This window comes from Balaenoptera ricei, chromosome 1, assembly GCF_028023285.1.
Source record: "Balaenoptera ricei isolate mBalRic1 chromosome 1, mBalRic1.hap2, whole genome shotgun sequence".
Taxonomy (NCBI): Eukaryota; Metazoa; Chordata; class Mammalia; order Artiodactyla; family Balaenopteridae; genus Balaenoptera; species Balaenoptera ricei.
Genome location: NC_082639.1, coordinates 161,188,352 through 161,207,384, shown reverse-complemented (window position 1 = coordinate 161,207,384; position 19,033 = coordinate 161,188,352).

Here is a 19,033-nt window from a genome sequence, read left to right as displayed (position 1 = left end):
CGGCTGGGGAGGGAGAAAGGCCCTGATGGAGGGTTTGTGAAATAGCAGCCCCCGATTTCTGCCTCAGAAGTGGCAGCCGGCACCTCACGGTCAGCTATCTCTTAGCAAGTTGCAGCCTAGAATTCTAAAACCTCCCTTGAATATTAATAAAATAAGAACGAAAGACATGGGTAATTTCTCAGACTTCTCCACTGAGGGGTGTCCCTCCGGAGGGTAATGAGTTAACAAAGGAAACCAATAATAATAAACCCATTTTGTGACACCACCGGCGCCACGAATATTTTCATTTAACCTCGGTAACCATACCAGATGATATCCCTCTTTTATATAGATTTAACTAGGATCCGGAATTTAAGCTGAGGTATGTCTGACTCCCCTGCAATGAGATGCCACGGATGGTAGGGCTCAGAGCCATTTTAAGGATGAGGAAACTGAGGCCAGAGGAGATCATGTGGTTGGCGAAGCCTGAACTAAATGTCTCCAAATTCCCAGCCTTCCTCCTGCTGCACCAGACCCCCTGGAAAGAAGGCTCTTCCTGTCTTCTTCCTTGGAATGGGTGGGGTTTTTCCCTTTACTTTTCTGAAAAGTTAAGATGCCTCGGCAACACCAAGGTTAAGCGGATTTGGATAGGTGGAACGAAAGTGAAAGGGCAGGAGGTTAAAACAGAAGAACACACAAGTGTTGTTTTCTTGAGCGTAACAGCCAGTCGGATTATCTAAACCTACAAAACACGAGGCAGGCTGTCTGACCCTTGAGGAGAGAACTAAATGTTATGGAAATGCCGAACACGGGCGCCACCTGGTGGGGCTTGGGGACTCATTGCCCCAAGCCTGCAGAGCATAGTCCGTAAACCTGAAAATTTCCATCCAAGGCTCATTTCCGTGTGACTAAAAGTCATAGTCCCTGTTCTCATGGCTTTAGTAAAAATGCCCTTAAAATCCAAAGGCTCTTCACTTTATAAATTAATAATGTGTCAGTTTGGGGAACTTTACTCTTTGCAATCAATGTTTTCTTTAGCCTATGATACAAATATAAATTCAAAGATTTTCTTCCACGATGATTTAAAATTTTTTTCTAATCTTATGAATAAGCTTTTTTCCTAACCTCGCCCAGCCCCTCCCCCACCCTTCCCCAACCAGAACAATCCTGCTTTCATGTGGGTTTGTACTTAGACTCCTATGGAAGATTTTGTTTGAAGGAAGAGTTCCATGGCAGCGAAAGGTTTGGACTAGATTGTTGCTGAGGTCCTTTCCAGCTCTAAGGTTGCAAAATTGTATTAAATAATCATTGTTCTTAGTACTTATGTGGACCCCTCAGACCACATTTCGATAGGACTTGCCCCCACAAGTTTTGTTACCTCCTTCTGAATCACTGCTCTCTCCAAGTCTGTTTTAAGACATAGCTAGGTAAGCCACCTTGAAGCATCCTGCTCCCCTTCCTGCCCCTGAGGTGGGAAGCACAGAGGCCTCCTTTGTCTTTAGGCTATTGATCCCAAGGTCACGGGAGGGAGGATTGTGAGGGTGCTGGCACTTCATGAGTCCCTGACCTTAGTGACCCAAGTAATTTCTTCAAAGAGCCCCTGTTTCATAACAGTGTGGCTGGATTAAAGCCCAATGAGGGATCTAGCAGGAGCCTCCACACCCCAGCTGAACTGCTACCCTGTGCGCTCCAGCTCCTGAGCAGCTTCTACATCATTTACGCCCTTTCTTCCCTTCCCATTACCAAAAAACTGGGTTTGCCTCTTGGTGGGTGTTGAGCCAAAAGACGCAAGAAGTCAAAGAGTGAGAGAAGGATTTATTACTTGCAGCAAGTAGGGAGAACCCTGGGGATCTTTCCCAAAGCAGTGTCTCCCAGAACTGTAAAACTGGAGAAGTTTTAAGCATATTCATGAAAGGGCTTGGGTGGTTGACAGAGTTAAAGCTTCAGTTGATTGAAGTCATGGAGTTCATAAAATGTCAACATCATTACCCCTTAGGTTCCAGTTGATCTGGTAGCTGAGCACTTCAGGCTAATCTTTGCCATTGAAAAAGAACTGGGACTCTTTAGAACTTCTCTTGCCTAATAACAGGCAATGTTTCTGCATTCTTTTCTTCCCTTAAGATCATTAATTACTGAGACCTGTTCAAGGGCAAGCATTGTGGCCAGGCTTAGATCACAAAATGGCTTCTGTCAAGAAAGCCACGCCTGGTTCTTTTTCTCCAAGGGTCCCCTACCCTATCTACTTATGCTCCCTTGCCCCACTCAAGAGTAGTTCAAAATTTCCATTGTCTCTCTCAGTGCAGCTAAAGCCAGATTTACCTATCGTGGATTAGCCAAATATCATATAAGATACCTGCTTGCTTGTTGAAGCCAGTTCTAAAACATCTGCAAAATAAGGAGACCCTAAAAAATGAACATGAAAAATGGAACTATTCTAGGATCTTCAAAAATCATCAGAACATTCAGAATGTGATTATAACAGTTTCAAATGTATAGATTAAGAAAATATTCCTATGGCCACATGCACCTGGAATTTTGTGATGAAACACCTGTTGGTGGGTTAAGTTTAAATTCTTTTCAATAGCTATAAATTATTCTTTGCAGCATGATGTGCCATAATGCATAGTATATCATATTAATCACAAAATTGGAATGCATTTAAAAAAATCATTTAGAGAGAACCTATGAAACTCACCATTTTCCCTAAGCTATGTCGACCTCAAGTTCACCTGAGCTCCAGAAACACGTATAGCTATTTTCAGAAACAGAGATTTAACTCACTGAAACACTAAAACCATGTCATTTTTCTGAAGTTTCAGAAAGCTGTCTCTCTTCTGAACCTCATGGACTTCTGTTACCAAACTCAGGTTCAGCTGTTCACCACTCGAAAGCCCATACTTGAGAGGCAAGTGTTGGTTGGAAAGGAAAGGTTGCTTTATTCAGGAGGCTGGCAACCTGGGGAGAAGGCAGACTTGTGTCCAAAAACCAACTCCAGAGATTCTGCTGGACCATGAAAGTTTTTAAAAGGAGAATCATTTGGGGAGGGGGTCAGAGTCTTCATTATCTTCTACCTTGTACAGACTTCTGATTAGTTGGTGGTGAGGTAACAGGGTGGTGTTCCCAGAATCTAGTGCTTAGCCTGAAGTTACCATCCTCCACCTGGGAGGGGGCCTTAATTCCTGCAGAAGAACTCAAACATATATTGTTATGTATATTCCTTGAAGAGGAACCAGGAACCTGCCCCATGCTGCACTACTGTTTCTTGATTTCTCCTCCTTTCTTTCTGCAATCCCTCCCTTCCCTGATAAGCAACTGTTTGAATCTGCCCTTTGGAACTCAGGAAAGGTCAAGGAGGCTGAATGAAGACTATTTCCTACAGGTAAGAAACAGGGCACATGGAAAGGATTTATACCTGGGAGGGCCCCACAGGGTCCTGCAAGGTTTCACTTCTTGTACTTCTTCCCTCTCTCTCTCTTCCCCAAGCTTTGAAAGTTGCCCCATTAATGCTTCTGAATCTTGAAAACAACAACAACAAAACCAATAAAATCCCTATGCTTCTTCCAATACTGTAGACACTTGGTTCTATATCTCCTAAATCCTGAAGTTTGTCCTTATTAATCCCTAACCCCAGAAATATTTATCTTTTCCCAAAATATCTGTCACCTCTTCTCACTTACTCTTCCCAAGTCAGCATGACCAGTTCCACCGACAGTCCTGAGGGGCCATATGAAACTACGTTTCTGAAGTTTTAAAACCTAACCAGGACTCTTTCTAATATAATTACCATTTTTAAAAAATATATTTATTTATTTATTTTGGCTGCACCGAGTCTTAGTTGCGGCACGCAGGATCTTCGTTGAGGCATGTAGGATCTTTAGTTACGGCATGCAGACTTTTAGTTGCAGTGTGCGTGCAGGATCTAGTTCCCTGACCAGGGATAGAACCCGGCCCCCTGCATTGGGAGCGCAGAGTCTTACCCGCTGGACCACCAGGGAAGTCCCTAATTACGATTTATTAAGTCTATTATGTTCCAGGTACCATCAGAAGTGCTTTACATATATTTTCTCATTTAAAACTTATAACAGTCCTGTGAGATAGGTATTATCCCTATTTTACAATTCAGAAAACATTCTCAAAGATTAACAACTTGTCCAAGTTTACCCAGCTGGTGTGTGGTGCCAACTAAAAATTGTCACTTGCCATCTGGGACTACAAAAATGAAGTCTCAAGCCACTGCAGTTGTTGACCTTCAACACACCCTGAAAGGAGTTTAGGGTAGAGATCAGGAATGAGGCATTCTGTGCTCTGGGAAAAATTGGCAGAACAGGCCTTCAGATAGTTGGATATTTTCAGAAGATTTTATGAGCCCAGTTTCTTGCATCTTCTCATATCTAGAGAATCACTAAAATCATAAATGGAGACATCTGCTCCTCATGACTAGCAACAACATTCTGCCAAAATGTGTGCTTGACTGCATGTATCCCTCTTCACCAAAATCACATATATACTGACCTCCACCCTTACCTCTTCAGAGCAGTTCATCAGAGTTATCTGAGAGGCTGTCTTCTGGGCTGTAGTCCTCGTTCGCCCCAAATAAAACTTAACTCACAACTCTCATGTTGTGCATATTTTTCCAGTCGACAGTTTTGGCGACCATGAAGGGACACAGAGCAGACTTCTCTCCTTTACCTGAACTCTAGGAGGAACTGGAACACTGATACCAGCAGAGACCTCTTGTGCCCATCCACCTCCTTGGAGAGTCCAGACGAGTTTGGGTGAGTCTCTCCTGGTTCTTGGATCTCCTGTATTGGTTGATGATCCTGAGTTTTATTTGGCAGTGTATAACAGGTACCTGGACCCCTTGTTGAAAGATTCCGGGGGCAGGGGGGGCTGGTTGAAAAACAATGGGGTTTGCTCAGTTTAAAGACACTGAGCGGTCTGGGCTGAGTAGTTTGGTAAGAAGCTGATCTGACTCTTTTCCTCAATTTGGCTGCCTTAATAGAATTTGTCAGGATAAAAGTGAAGATATTACATGAGAGCTTTGCTCCAAAGAAGAGGGACAAGACCCCTCCTGGTCAGTTAGAGCTTTCTCAGGCAACTGAGATATGTATGGGAGTGGTGGAGGCAGAGTCCTCATACCGTGCAATGGTCCCACAGGGAAATCCACACATTAATTAAAAGACTTGCTCATCCAGGAATCATGTATAAGAATTGGTCATTCAGTGATCTGAGCACTCACAGTGGTCTTAGACCACCGAAGGGTGAAACTGAGCCATATAAGAGGGCTGAAACGACTCTAGGGTGATGCGTAGAGGAGTTAAGTTCACAAGCAGCACACTGGCCCACCACACAATTTCATTAGTAAGTTTTACCCCTGACAAATTCAACTTTAAAATGGGAAATAGAGCCTCTCAAACAGAGAAATGAGGAGCATCAGAAAGCCAGCCTCTGACTAACACCCCCGCCAGGTTTATGTATGTACAAAACTTATATTTACAAGTACTTACTTATTTGGAATTAAAGGAAATCTTTGCCCTGAAAATAGCCAATATGGGCTCTTTTATTGCATATTCAGTTGTTAGAGAAAGCTGACTTAATAAAACATCTTTTCAGAATTCTGACCCTTGAGGGAACAGGTCCTTCTAGGAGAACATGCTTTTCTCTCCCTGTGCCTTGAGACCAGGGCTCTCAGGAACAGTAATCTAGACCATCTCTAATTCCAGAGACTGAGGAGAAAAAAAGGGAGGAAAGAGGCCTTTTGAAATTTGACTTATTCTAACTGTTATAAACTAGTGAGTTTTATATTGTAACACCTGATTCATGACTAAGTTTTAAAATAAAACTATGAGATCTCTGATTGTATCTGTCTATATGTCTATGTGTGCACATATGTCTTTACCTTTGGATGGTATTATCAAAATTAATTTGTAAATGAGCTCCACTTAATTGGCTTAAAGGAAATTAAGCATTTATAAAAATTCTCAGAAATATAAAAGGAAACTATCCAGTATGAATTTCAAGTGCATGTGAACTGGGAAATATTCAGCATTAAATTAATACCTGGTATTAAGGTTTGTTTGTAGATTTAATTAATACAGACATGTCTTAGAGTCATCAACATTAAGTATACTTTTATTGTACCTAGGTTTAATAAAAGTCAAATAAGATCTTATTATATCTGTTGCAAATTTGTCCACAAGAAAAATAACTTGGTATAATGAAATTTTTTATTAGTAAATTAAATGTAAATGAGAAAAGAGGTTTTGGGTGAACTCTTTACGAAAATTGTTTTAGGAATATCTACTTAAAAATATTCTCTCCATATACTTGGCAACTTTAAATTTTAGAGTTGTACTAAATTAAGTTAAATGATGGAAGTTTATTGAATGACTAGGTAATTCCCAAATAAAATAAGATAATGAAACATTAGTTACTGAACACTGGCTTCCTTTTACAGGGAAACTAAAGGCATTAAGTACTATTAATAAACATGTCTGGTGCCACGCTGAGATATTTTCTACAAAAAAACATGTTTTTTAGAAATTATTACTGGTATTTATGTTTGCCAATCTACAGAAGGAAAATGTAAACAACAGTTCATAATTGCGTACTTCTTAGTCTTCACTAGAAAGTAAGGTTTTAAGAGTTGTGAATTCTAATTTAAGTATGTAATTAAAGCTACTAGAAATAATAAAGGAAACATTTCAGCATATAGTAGCAAAGTAGGATGTATGTTTTCAGTAAAAGAAGGTATGAGGAATGGAATTGCATTTTGTTAAGGGAAAAAAAAGTAATTTTGTCCTAGAGCTGGTTGTTTATGGATGGGAAAAAAATAAGGGACAAACTAGTATGGATACAGAAAGTTACAGAAGGTTTATGGAAACGGAATCCTGAGAAAAGAGTTCTGTGCATGGTCAGGATTGGCTAAGTTTAGAATAAATAAATAACTGAGTAAATGAATTTTAAAAATAAGCTGGTGCAAAACCTGAATTTGGTTTTTCTCTGTTAAGATGACAAAGTTTTCTTAGAATATTGATCCACTTTTGATAACAGATTGTAAAGTTTCTTTTACCTTTAACCGGTAATATGTTATAACTGTCTGTAATTGCCTTTGAAATATTTTTGTCACTTTGGTTAAGTGGATAAGCATTGTTTCACAGTGACCTATGATCCTATTTGACCAAGAGTTTTAAAACCTTTTTGATATTTTTTGACAAAGTTCCCAAATCAAATTCTAATGAAGTTCCTTTGACCTCTAGCTAACTTTGACCTCTAGCTAGCTTCAAAGGGCTCCCTGAAACATCCCAAAGAGAGGTATTAAACTAATTAGGTTCATTTGGTATGTTAAATTACATGGGAACTATTGTCAAATGAGTAATAAATCTTCTTAGGTTGTATTGTATGGGTAAATATTATTAATATACATAGTCTAGAAATTACCTAAACTTTCTAAAAATCTGGTATGTCCTGGTAAAATTTATCAGTCATAATTCTGGTTATTATCTTAAAATGTCACAGGAGTAACCAAGTTTCTTTGTCAATAGCATTGTAATCAGGTCTTTAACTGTGCCATCTTAAGTCTTTTGTCGTTCATAGACAGTTACTGTCTTACATTTATGCCTTTGCAAAAATGCTTCCTCTTCAAGAAGATTCATAGCAAGGTCTTTTTGACAAGTACAGGTTTCTGATAACTTTCAGATCATACTGCTGAACTGGGTAAGAAATTTAAAAATTCTAGTGGAAAACCGGATGGCTTCATGAAACTATTAACAGAAACGATTAGTTACATAGGACTGAGTGAACTGATGAATGTGGTTACAATTTTTATGGTTTCTGTCTAAAACATTACTGGCTTTTAATCTGTTTTCCAGATATAAGCAGACCCTTCCTTCAAGCTAATTATGACTTACAGCAATTTGGTAAGTTATACCTCTGTAAACAGAATTGAAACTTTTATCTTTTCTGTCTACCTGATTCCTCCAGAAATTGGAAACTCATATGTTCCCAGTAGCCTTATCAGGTAAATAAGGAAGGCAACCTCCTGGTTGGTGATATTGTGGGGATCTTGAAAAGGGAGGAATTCACCCAAATCTGTAAGGCAAAATCTGTGACAAGCCTTTGGCATTGCTTTCCTTGCCCTTGAGGACTTTTTTTTTTTTTTTAATATTTATTTACTTTATTTTATTTATTTATTTTCTTTATTTTTTTGGCTGTACTGGGTCTTCGTTGCAGCACAAGGGCTTTTTTCTAGTTGCAGCATGCAGGCTTCTCTCTAGTTGTGGTGCTTGGGCTTTCTCTCTCTAGTTGTGGCGCACAGGCTCAGTAGTTGTGGTGCACGGGCTTAGTTGCCCTGTGGCATGTGGGATCTTAGTTCCCCAACCAGGGATCAAACCCGTGTCCCCTGCATTGGAAGGCGAATTTCTTACCACTGGACCACCAGGGAAGTCCCTGAGAGGGTTTTTAAAAAAAAAAAAATTCAGTCCGAGACTCCTTATGAAAAGTTCCCAACAGCCAATATAAAAGACGCTATATGATCAATTACACTTACCTAAGTAATCAGGCCAAGTTTATTAAAATTAGACTTAATATGCAAACAAATTAATCTTAATTTGGCTATATTTGGTAAAAATGAGGGTAATTTTAGAGAGAAAAAGTTTATGTTTTAGTGGATATTAAATTCTAGTTTTGTTAATTGAGGTCTGTATTTACTGCCTAAGCCTCACTTCCGATTCAGCTTCTTGCTATTATGTTATATTATTGTAAAGTTTAATTGAATTATTAAAAGGACACTCTAATTTGTTTCTGAAGTTTATCTCAGTAATCTATCTTTGGATGAGGATCAGATGCCTCATGAACTGTAGCCAGGGATTATGCATACTGGAAAAGACATCATTTAAAGGACTATCTCCAACCTAGATGGAAAGACCCTTATCAGGTACTCTTAACTAGCTCATGCACAGCGAAACTGAAGGGAATTGACTCTTGGATTAACGTTTCCACTTAGAAAGGGCCCCTGTACTGGACTGGCCCATAGAGAGGATTGCTGACCTTAAAATCACCTTAAAACAAGACTCAAACAGAGGAGAAACTTCCAGACTAGGATGAGAAGAAGATGACATCTGAAATAGACATCTGACCCAAGATGCTGGACCAGGCCTGTGAACCAATTACTTTGATAATTGCTCACAACTTTGCTTATGAACTGAATGTATTTCGCAATCTTATACTGAGTTTAAAGTTAATCCAATTGTTGGCTTTATGGCTAATTACCTATATCCAGTTCTTCTGGGTTACTTTGGTGGATTTCTCCACTCCAAGGCTCTAATTGGATAGCCCTTAGGAAATTTATTCTAGAAGAAAGAAATTATAGTTCTCTTTAGGCCACTATTGATATCACTAGGTGGGATCCCTCACCTGGCCAATTAATAATACTTGCTCCGACTCTGACCATAAATATGAATTTTCTTTTAGGGTCACTCAAGCTCACTCAGAACACCAAGCTGAATCTCAGTCAAAAAGCATACCCTCCTGTTTATGACAAGGAAACATCCCACAGTTATGGTATGTATCTATGTGGCTAACACCAGGCTATGCTCAAGTTTAAAGGCTCCTTTAGTATATTAAATCATACTAAGGATAACCAGCTAATAACAGTAGGAAATTGGGTCGGGTGCCTTATAAACAATACCAATATATAATTTCCTTTAAAGATAAGAATTGGTATAGAACAGACTAAGTCAGATGACCTGGGGATATACTGGGCTGCACCTAATAGAAGTTCTAGGCTTAAATTCTTATTTATAACCTTACTAATACTACTAGCTATATCATTTGTATCTTGCCTGTTTTACAAAATTGTGTATTTTTTGAATAAATTTATTTATTTAATTTATTTATTTTTGGCTGTGTTGTGTCTTCGTCACTGCTCGCAGGCTTTCTCTAGTTGCAGCGAGCAGGGGCTACTCTTCATTGCAGTGCACAGGCTTCTCATTGCGGTGGCTCCTCTTGTTGAGGTGCACAGGCTTCAGTAGTTGTGGCACGCGGGCTCAGTAGTTGTGGCTCGCAGGCTCTAGAGCGCAGGCTCAGTAGTTGTGGTGCACAGGCTTAGTTGCTCCGTGGCATGTGGGATCTTCCCAGACCAGGGCTCGAACCCGTGTGCCCTGCATTGGCAGGTGGATTCTTAACCACTGTGCCACCAGGGAAGCCCTAAAATTGTTGTTTTTTGCATTATCAAATGTGTGACTGAGCCTTTGATAAAATGATGACTAGGTGAACTTGAAGCAGTTGACCAGATATATAGTTCTATATCAGATCAATGATTGTAATAGTGTAACTCTAGATATGGGAAAAGGCAACAAGAGGGAATCACTTCCTGGACCATAACAGACTAGTAAGACTGTCTTGTGGTCCAGAGACTTTTGGCTACTGTTAATAGGGCCTAGTCCAGTAACAGCACATTGAGTTGCCTATCGATGAAATCCTCACCTGATGCAGGAATGTCCTAGCATTTTGGGACAAAATGGTCATGAAGTGCCTCCCAAACCATGGTCGAATTTATGACCATGATTGGGCAGTGACAACTAAAAATTGTCACTTGCCATCTGGCACCACAAGAATGAAGTCACTAGCCACTGCAGTGGCTGACCTTCAACACACCCTGAAAGGAGTTCAGGGGAGAGATCAGGGATGAGGCACTCTGTGCTCTGGGAAAAACTGGCAGAACAGGCCTTCAGATAGATATTTTTAGGAGAGGATTTTACGAGCCCAATTTCTTGCATCTTCTTGTATCTAGAAAAGCACTAAAATCATTAATGGAGACATTTGTTCCTTGTGACTAGCAGCAACCCTCTACCAAAATGTGTGCTTGATTGCATGTATCTTCCTTCACCAAAATCACATATATACTGACCTCCCCCCTTACTTCTTCAGAGCAGTTCCTCAGAGTTATCTCAGAGGCTGTCTCTTGGGATATAGTCTTCATTTTGCCCCAAATAAAACTTAATCACAACTCTCACGTTGTATACTTTTTCTCAGTTGACAGTGGTGAACTGGAATTCAAACCTTGGTCCACTTGAATCTAAAGCCCAGTCCTGGGGCTTCCCTGGTGGTCCAGTGGTTAAGACTCCACGCTCCCAATGCAGGGGGCCCGGGTTCAATCCCTGGTCAGGGAACTAGATTCCACATGCTGCAACTAAAAGATCCTGCACACCACAATGAAGATCCTGCATGCGGCAACGAAGATCCCGCGTGCCACAAGTAAGACCCGGTGCAGCCAAATAAACAAATAAATATTTAAAAAAAAAAATAGAGCCCAGTCCTTTGACTGCCTGTACGCTGCCTGAGCACCCAGAACCTGTAAGGGTAACCCAGACTAGATCACTGGATCCTTTGAATTATGTGACAGTTTCCCTTGATCTAAGATTCCCAAATGTGGTAGACAGAATAATCATCCTCCAAAGATGTCCATGCCCTAATCCCCAGAACCTGTCAGTATGTCACCTTATATGGCAAAAAGGGACTTTGCAATGTGATTAAGGATCTTAAATTAGGGAGATTATCTTAAATTATCAGGATGGGCCCAGTGTAACCATAAGCGTCTTTATAAAATGGAAGAGGGAGGCAGGAGGGTCAGAGAAGAAGATGTGACAATGGAAGCAGAAGTCGGGGAGGTGGGGAGATCTGATGCTTGGTTTTGGTCTTAAAGCTTGAGGAGAGGGCTGCAGAACAAGGAATGAAGGTGGCTTCTAGAAGCTGAAAAAAGTAAGGAAACAGATTCTCCCCTAGCGCCTCCAGAAAGAACACAGCTCTGCCAACAAATTGATTTTAGGACTTCTGACCTCCAGAATTGTAAGATATTAAATCTGCGTTGTTTTAATCCATTAAGTTTGTGGTATTTGTTACATTAAAGCTTAAGAAGCTTGGGTACTGTGGTAGATTCAACACGGCCACATATTCTTTGCAGCTACTCCCATTAGGTGGTGGAGATTAGTTTCCCAGTTCCTGACTTTGGCTAGCCATGTGACTTGCTTTGACCAATAGAATGTGATGGAATTGTTCTTGTGTGATCATGAGTTTAGGCCTCAGAGACCTCACAGTTTCTCTCTTTCTCTCTCTCTCTCTCTTAGCTGCTGCCACCATATGGACAAGTCTCAGCTAGATTGGTGGAGAATCCTCAGCCAACATCAACTGCTAGCACTTGAGACAGGAGATGAGTTGCCACGTGGCAGCAGCCACATGAGGATCCCAAGCAAAGCTAACAGAAGAACCAAGTCAACAGCCCCTTGAGAACTGTGAGCAAATAGGTATTGTTATTTTAAGCCATTAAGTTTTGGGGTGCTGCAATAGATAAATGATATGGGTGCTTTTGAAAAATATCAATTTCTGCCTATCCTCCATTTCACCAGATATAGTGATCAAGAATTTCTTGGTAAGGAGTCCAGTTGTCTGCAGGGATTTTAGGTCTGAAAGCTGTTCTTCTCTGCCCTTTTCCCTGACCAGCTCAGTCCCTCTCGCCTCTAAACAAATAAGCACATATCTGGGTTTGAGGGAAATCCGGGTATTTTCACTGGCCCTGATTATAATGATGTGTGCATGGGTCTGTCTCACTCCCTGAGACGGGAACTTTGTTTTATTGATAATCTTCATATTCCCCACATCAAGTACAGTGCCTGGCATATAGCAGGCTCTCAGCAAAGATGTCAATGTCACCAGAATTTTAGAAACCACTTCCTGATAAATGGAAATCTGTCTTAATATCCACTACTCCCTTCAAAATTGTACTTGCTGGTCACCCTGATGCTGGGAGTCTTCACTTTTGTTTGTTTGCTTTTTAAGACGAAAGCCTGGTCTTGCTCATGAAGAAACACAGTCCTTCTGGACTGAGCCCCCTCAAAGAGCCACAGAGAGCAGGAAGCATGCTGCCAATGGGCTCTGGAAAGTGGTAATACTTTTCTTCAGGCTTCCAGAGCTCCTGGTGGGTTTCTCCATTGTCCAAAGCCCCAGGGGTTGCTCCCTCCCCTGAGTCTTTTACGTCTGCTGCCCTTCTTGGATTCAGAAAGCACTAGTGAATTAGGAAATCACAGCTTTCAATAAGGAAAAAGATATCTTTAGAAAATGCCACCTATATTCTGGTTTGTGGTCCTTCACCCTACTGAGCATGAAGTTCAAGAAGGCTCACTGGGGGAATTCCCTGGTGGTCCAGGGTTAGGGCTCAGCGCTTTCACTGCTAGGGCCGGGTTTGATCCCTGGTCTGGGAACTAAGATCCTGCAAGCTGCACTGTGTGGCCAAAAAAAAAAAAAATCCTTACTGAAATAAGAGCAATATGTCCTCATATCAAGCGTTCCCAGAAATAGCATGGTCCTGAGAACTGAAGAGTAATGGAAAGGAAATTTGACTTTTGAAACTGATCTCTAAAAGAGCAATGAGAATGCTTTCATTTTCCCTGGGATTTGATGATTAGAAAGCAAGGCATCCTCTTCCCTCATACGGTCTTTTTTTAAACAAATAGCTTTATTTGTAGACTGCCTAAGCATTCCAGGAAATACCATAAACATGAATGTGATCTCAAACCCATAGTTTCTGCTTCCTGTTCTCCAGTGTGTACACCAAAATCAGAGTTTATCAAGTGTCTTTTGTAGGCAAGGCCCTTTGCTAGGTGTACAGAGGATATAGGTTTTCATCCACACACCAAAATCCCCATGCCCTAGCCCCTCTTTCCCCTGCCCTCTTTTGTTTTTCAGACACCAAGAATCAGTTCTCAGCTCATAGTCATTGAATTTATACCTACCATAGGAATTGAACACTTTTCATTCACTTTTCCTAAATACTCCTTTTTTCTCTGGCTTTACCTGCCTTTCCTGGGCTGGACCTCACAGGTCATCAGCATATTCCCGCCATATGACCCAATACATAGGTAGGGTATGAGTATGTCTCATGCAATATTTGGGACACACTGATACAAAAAATTATTCATTTTTCATTTGAAATTCAAATTTAACTGGGCACCTTCTATTTTTGTTTGCTAAATCTGGCAACCCTACAGGTAGGGAATAAAATCTTTATCTGAACTACTTTGGATTAGACTTGAAATCTGGTCTTGGAAAAATCACCCTAAGTAACTCCCCTCTCCCACCTTTTCCCCTGAAACACAAACACTCAAGTGCGTATAATCTTGTTTCCCACTTTCTTTTTTAATTTTTGGATTTTTTTATTTACTAATTTTTTAAGGTAAATTTACACCCACTAAAATGCACAGATCTTAAATGTATATTTTGATGAGTTTTCACAAATGTGCACCCCTGTGAAACACACACCCCAATCAAGATATGGACTATTTCTATAACCCCAGAAAGTTCCCTTGTGCCCCTTTCCAGTTAATTACCTCACCCCAGAGACAACCACTGTAGATTAGTGTTGCTTGTTCTTGAACTTCATATAAATGGAATTATACAGTATGTTCTCTTTAGTGTCTGGCTTCTTTCTCTCAACAAGTTGCTTTTGAGATTCACCCGTATGGGTGCATATCTCAGTTGTTGATTCTTTTTTATTAAGGAGTAGGAGTCCACTGGGTGGATTTAGCACAGCATGTTTATCCAGTCACCTGTCAGCGAACATCTGGGCTGTTTCCAGTTTGGAGCTCTTTATGAATAAAGTTCCTATGAACATTGTGTATGGATCTTTTTGTGAGCATATGTTTTTACTTCTCTTGTATTAGTTTCACAGGGCTTGTATTAGTTTCTCTTGTATTTGTTTGCGGTTAACAAATTACCACAAATTGGGTGGCTGAAAACAACAGAAATTTATTCTCTCACAGTTCAGGAGGCCAGAAGTCTAAAATCAAATTGTCAGCAGAGTTGGTTCCTTCTGGAGGCTCTGAGGGAGGCTATGTTCCATGTCTCTCTCCTAGCTTCTGGTGGCTGCTGGCAGCCCTTGGCATTCCTTGGCTGGTGGCTGCATTCCTCCAGTCTCTGCCTCTGTTGTCACACGGTGTTCTTCCCTGTTATTAATCCTGTGTAGGCTGAGGGACAGTGGAGTGGGTAGATACGCAGGGCAATGGGGCATTGTGACTAGACGTAATGGATACTTTTGGGTCAAATCCTGTCCCCACCCTTAATTTACAGGCTCTCTGCAGGCTGGACCTGAACCCTAGGCTGGGCTGACATCACTGATCCGAGCAAAGATGTTCATCTGCTTCTTTCCAAAGCAAAGGAAGCAGACACCAACGCTTGCAGACATGAAGCCGATGTTCCTGCCCTTCTTCCCCAGAGTTTCCCCTCTCTGTATATCCACCCCTAAACATCCAGCCTTCCCATACTCCAGAAGTGTTGCCCAATCCCAGATTCTAGAAATTCTCTTGCCTTCAAGTCCTCTAGAAATGAAATGATAAACAAAACCCAGCCTGTCTGGGCTTGGCTTTGCTGTGGACAGCACAAAACCAGAGGAACTGTGATATTCAGCAATATACCCACAGCACTTGTCCCCTGGGCCTCTTTCATCTACAGCCTCTGCTGTGTGATCTGGGCAGTTCTAGCTCTAGGTTTGATCACAGGATCCAGAAGTACACTAGGCATCAGTTAAGAAGGAACATTTCTCTAAGGGTCTGGTATTATGTGAAATCCTGACTTTGAAGTTAAGGAAGCATCTTGACTCAGTCCCAGGGCTTTGCATCTAGACTTTGCCTGTCCCCTGCCTGGTCTTCCCTCTTAGAGCCACAGTAAGAAGCCCACAGCTGGCTGCAGGGCTTCCATTCCTCCTCAGTCACCCCCTGCACTTGGCTTTTCCCTCCTCCTCACCGCAGACATCCAGCTCCGAGCTCAAAGGTCCCTGGGAATGCAGGTCATCTGTGGTGTTTTCCCAGAGTCCATTAGTTTCTGAGAGTTTCCAACGACAGGTTTCTGCAACAGAAACCTTAGATCAGTCCCTTCCAGATCTATCCCAGGCAAGGAAATAACTGTAACTTTCTGAGATGTAAAAGATTTTACTTCTGAGCAGCTATACAACTCTTTTTTTTGCCCAATTGCCAGTGTCTGAGGGTTCCTACATTAGCTTTTGGGTGTGTGAGTTTGGGGGAGGCAATGAAGAGGAAAGGGGATTTTCAAAAGCCCAGCTGAACATTTAGTTTGAGCAGTCCCAAGAAAAGAGAAAGGACAGGTGGGCATCAAACTCACAAAGAAAGTCTTTACCCTGCTGAAGCAGGGGGCAGCTCAGGGCTCCCAGGGCATGTGGGGCAGGCTGGCTGGGAAGTGGATGCAGCTGTTCTCAGACTGGGTGCTCTGGTCTTGGCTGGCACCCACCTATCCCTGAATACCAGGCAACATATCAGTGCTGAGCTGGGCATAGTGGAACTCTGCCTTCTTCAAATTTGCCTTGTGGTTTTATTTTGCAAGTGCAAGCAACCGATGTGCATATCTTTGCCTCCTGTGTCCCCCTTTTATATTGTGAGTTCAAAATCTTAGGCTTTTAGGTTTTCAATTTCCACATCGTAAGCAAAAGAGCCAGTGGAGGATGATTTCCTGGGAGAACAGCTGGACTGTACACAGTTGTGGCTTCCATCACAGTGACATGGACCAACTGGCTACTTCAGGTTCCTGTATTAGTTATCCAGTGCATCATAACAAACCGTCCCCAAGCTTAATAACTTAAAACAATAATTATTTACAATCTCATGACTTCTGTGGATCAGGACTTCAGACAGGGCATAGTGGAATGGCTAGTCTCTGATCCCTGGTGGCTGGGGCCTCAGCTGGAAGGCTTGAAAGCATGTGGGATGGGACGACTTGCCCAGGGCTGGAGGCTGTGCTTCCAAGGTGGCTCAATCACATGGCTGGCAAGTTGGTGCTAGGAGATGGGTTCTTCTCCACGGACCTTTTTACAGGGCTTTCTGAGTGTCCTTTCAAGATGGTGGGGGGTTTCCCCCAAAGCAAGAAATCTAGGAGACCAAGGTAGAAATGGCAATGACTTAGCCATAAGGAGTCACACAATATCACTTTGGCCATATGCTAATGGTCACAGAAGTCAGCCCTGGTCTCATGTGGGAGGGGACCACATAAGGACATGAAGACCACTGAGAGCCCTCTTGGAGTCTGGCTACCATAATCTACCCTCTGCCCTTCAATGATTCATGTGCCTCCTAAATGCAAAACACATTAACTCCTTCCCCAGGTCCCCTCAAATTTCACTCCTTTATCTGTTCAAAATTAAGGATCTCATCATCTAAATCAGGTCCAGGTGTGGATAATGAGCCTCAGGTGTATTTCCTTGAGTATAGCTGCTTGAGTACAGTTCTTGATCTGAAGATCTGTGAACAAAAGACACAAGCTATCTGTCCCAAACAAATTCGACATACAATGTTGGGACAGGCATATTATAACCACCTATAACCATTGTAGACACTCCCCAAAGGGGAGAAAAATGGGAGGCACACAGGAGTCACTGATTATAGCTAATACGAAATCCATCAAGGCATGTGTTGCCAGTTCCTTGATTATGGCTGAAGTCTTGTGAATGACAGTTCTTGGCTCTACCCTCTGGACTCTAACGTCTACCTTTCCTTTTTTAAAAAAAATAAATAAAAGAGAGCCTGTGTTTGCAGCTTACCCAAGAGTGGGCAGCAGGTTGGTAGCCCTGTGGGGCTGTACTGGAGCCATAAAGGGAAAGTTAAAGAATCTAGGCTTGCTGGACTCAGGGTTCAGCCAGCTTGCCTAGCAACAGGGCCACCGGCAGGGAGCAGACAGATCCCTGATGCAGGCAGAGAAGTTGGGATGGCGCCCTCCTGGGGAAAGGGAGATCTTGCTCTGCCAATAGGGAGGCAGGATGCTGTGTACAGAATCCCCTTGGGTCTTGGCTCCTCCTTGTCAACCATGAATTAATTTTTAGGCTGCTAATCTGTGCCTTCTTAGCCAGGACATCTGGTGTGTACAATAGTTTTCGCAGCTTGAAATTTCTAGTATTCCCTGAATAACCTTCCTCAGCTCCTTGGACAGAGACTGCTTCCGTGGCTGTATTGCAATAGGCCTGGTCAGCAGCACAGAGTCTGGCATCACACACCCCCGAGTGTGGCTGGGTGGGGGCCCAAGGGGACAAGGATCTGTGGCACTCTCCTCCTCTGGGCTCTTCTGACTTTGGCTTTATGGCTGGGGTTGTTCAGAATAAAGGCATGGTGGGTCAGAAGTGTAGGAGGAGCTGGAGTTGTGGCTGGCCCCAGATTAAGGGCAGAGATGGTGGTAGACAGAGACTGTGGAAGGCCTAATCTTTGTTATAGCCCAGATGGACTTCTCCTTTGTGTGACTGTATCACCAAATTAAAGCAATTAGGATTTTTTTTTTCTTGGTGGATGGACACTCTGCTCTGAAATTTTCATAAGCAAAATTAAGTTCAGTAGGGGCCAGGTCCCCAGGTGTTTAAATCCTTGTCTCCAGGGTACACAGCAGTCCCCTTCAGGGAAACCCAATCCCTCACCCCCGCCTGAGACTGTTTTTTGTTTGTTTGTTTTGGACTAATATCTACTATTTATTGGAAAATTTCAAAGCACCCTGCAACATATCACATATGTTACCTCAGTGGTTTCTCACAGAAGCCCAGTGAAGTAGGTATTACCTCCACATCTTACGGAGAATGTAAGAGTTTCAGAAAGGATAAGCCATTGGCCCAAGAGCAAACTGCTAGGGAGAAGCCAAACCATAATTTGATCTTACTATGCCTCAAATTTATTTTTTTATAAGCATTCTGAGTTTTAAAAATTGCTTTGGAAACAAAATCCCCCCAAATAATGCCTGAATGCAAAAGGTACATAAAAATGTCCAAAAATGTGGGTTTTTTTAAACCAAAAATGTTTTAAATAACAGATTTGAAGATCATTTGTATAGTTTTTTCCTCTTAACAGGAGGTCAAACCTGGGACTAAAGTGGATACCTTGTTATTGCTATTATCACCTCATGTAAATTAAAAAACAGGGAGGAGAAAATCTCGGAAAGAATTGTAGCTGAGGCCCCAAGTGTGCAATAAAATGTAAAGATCTTAATAAACAAAAGCCCTGAAGAAAAGCATTCAAGAGGC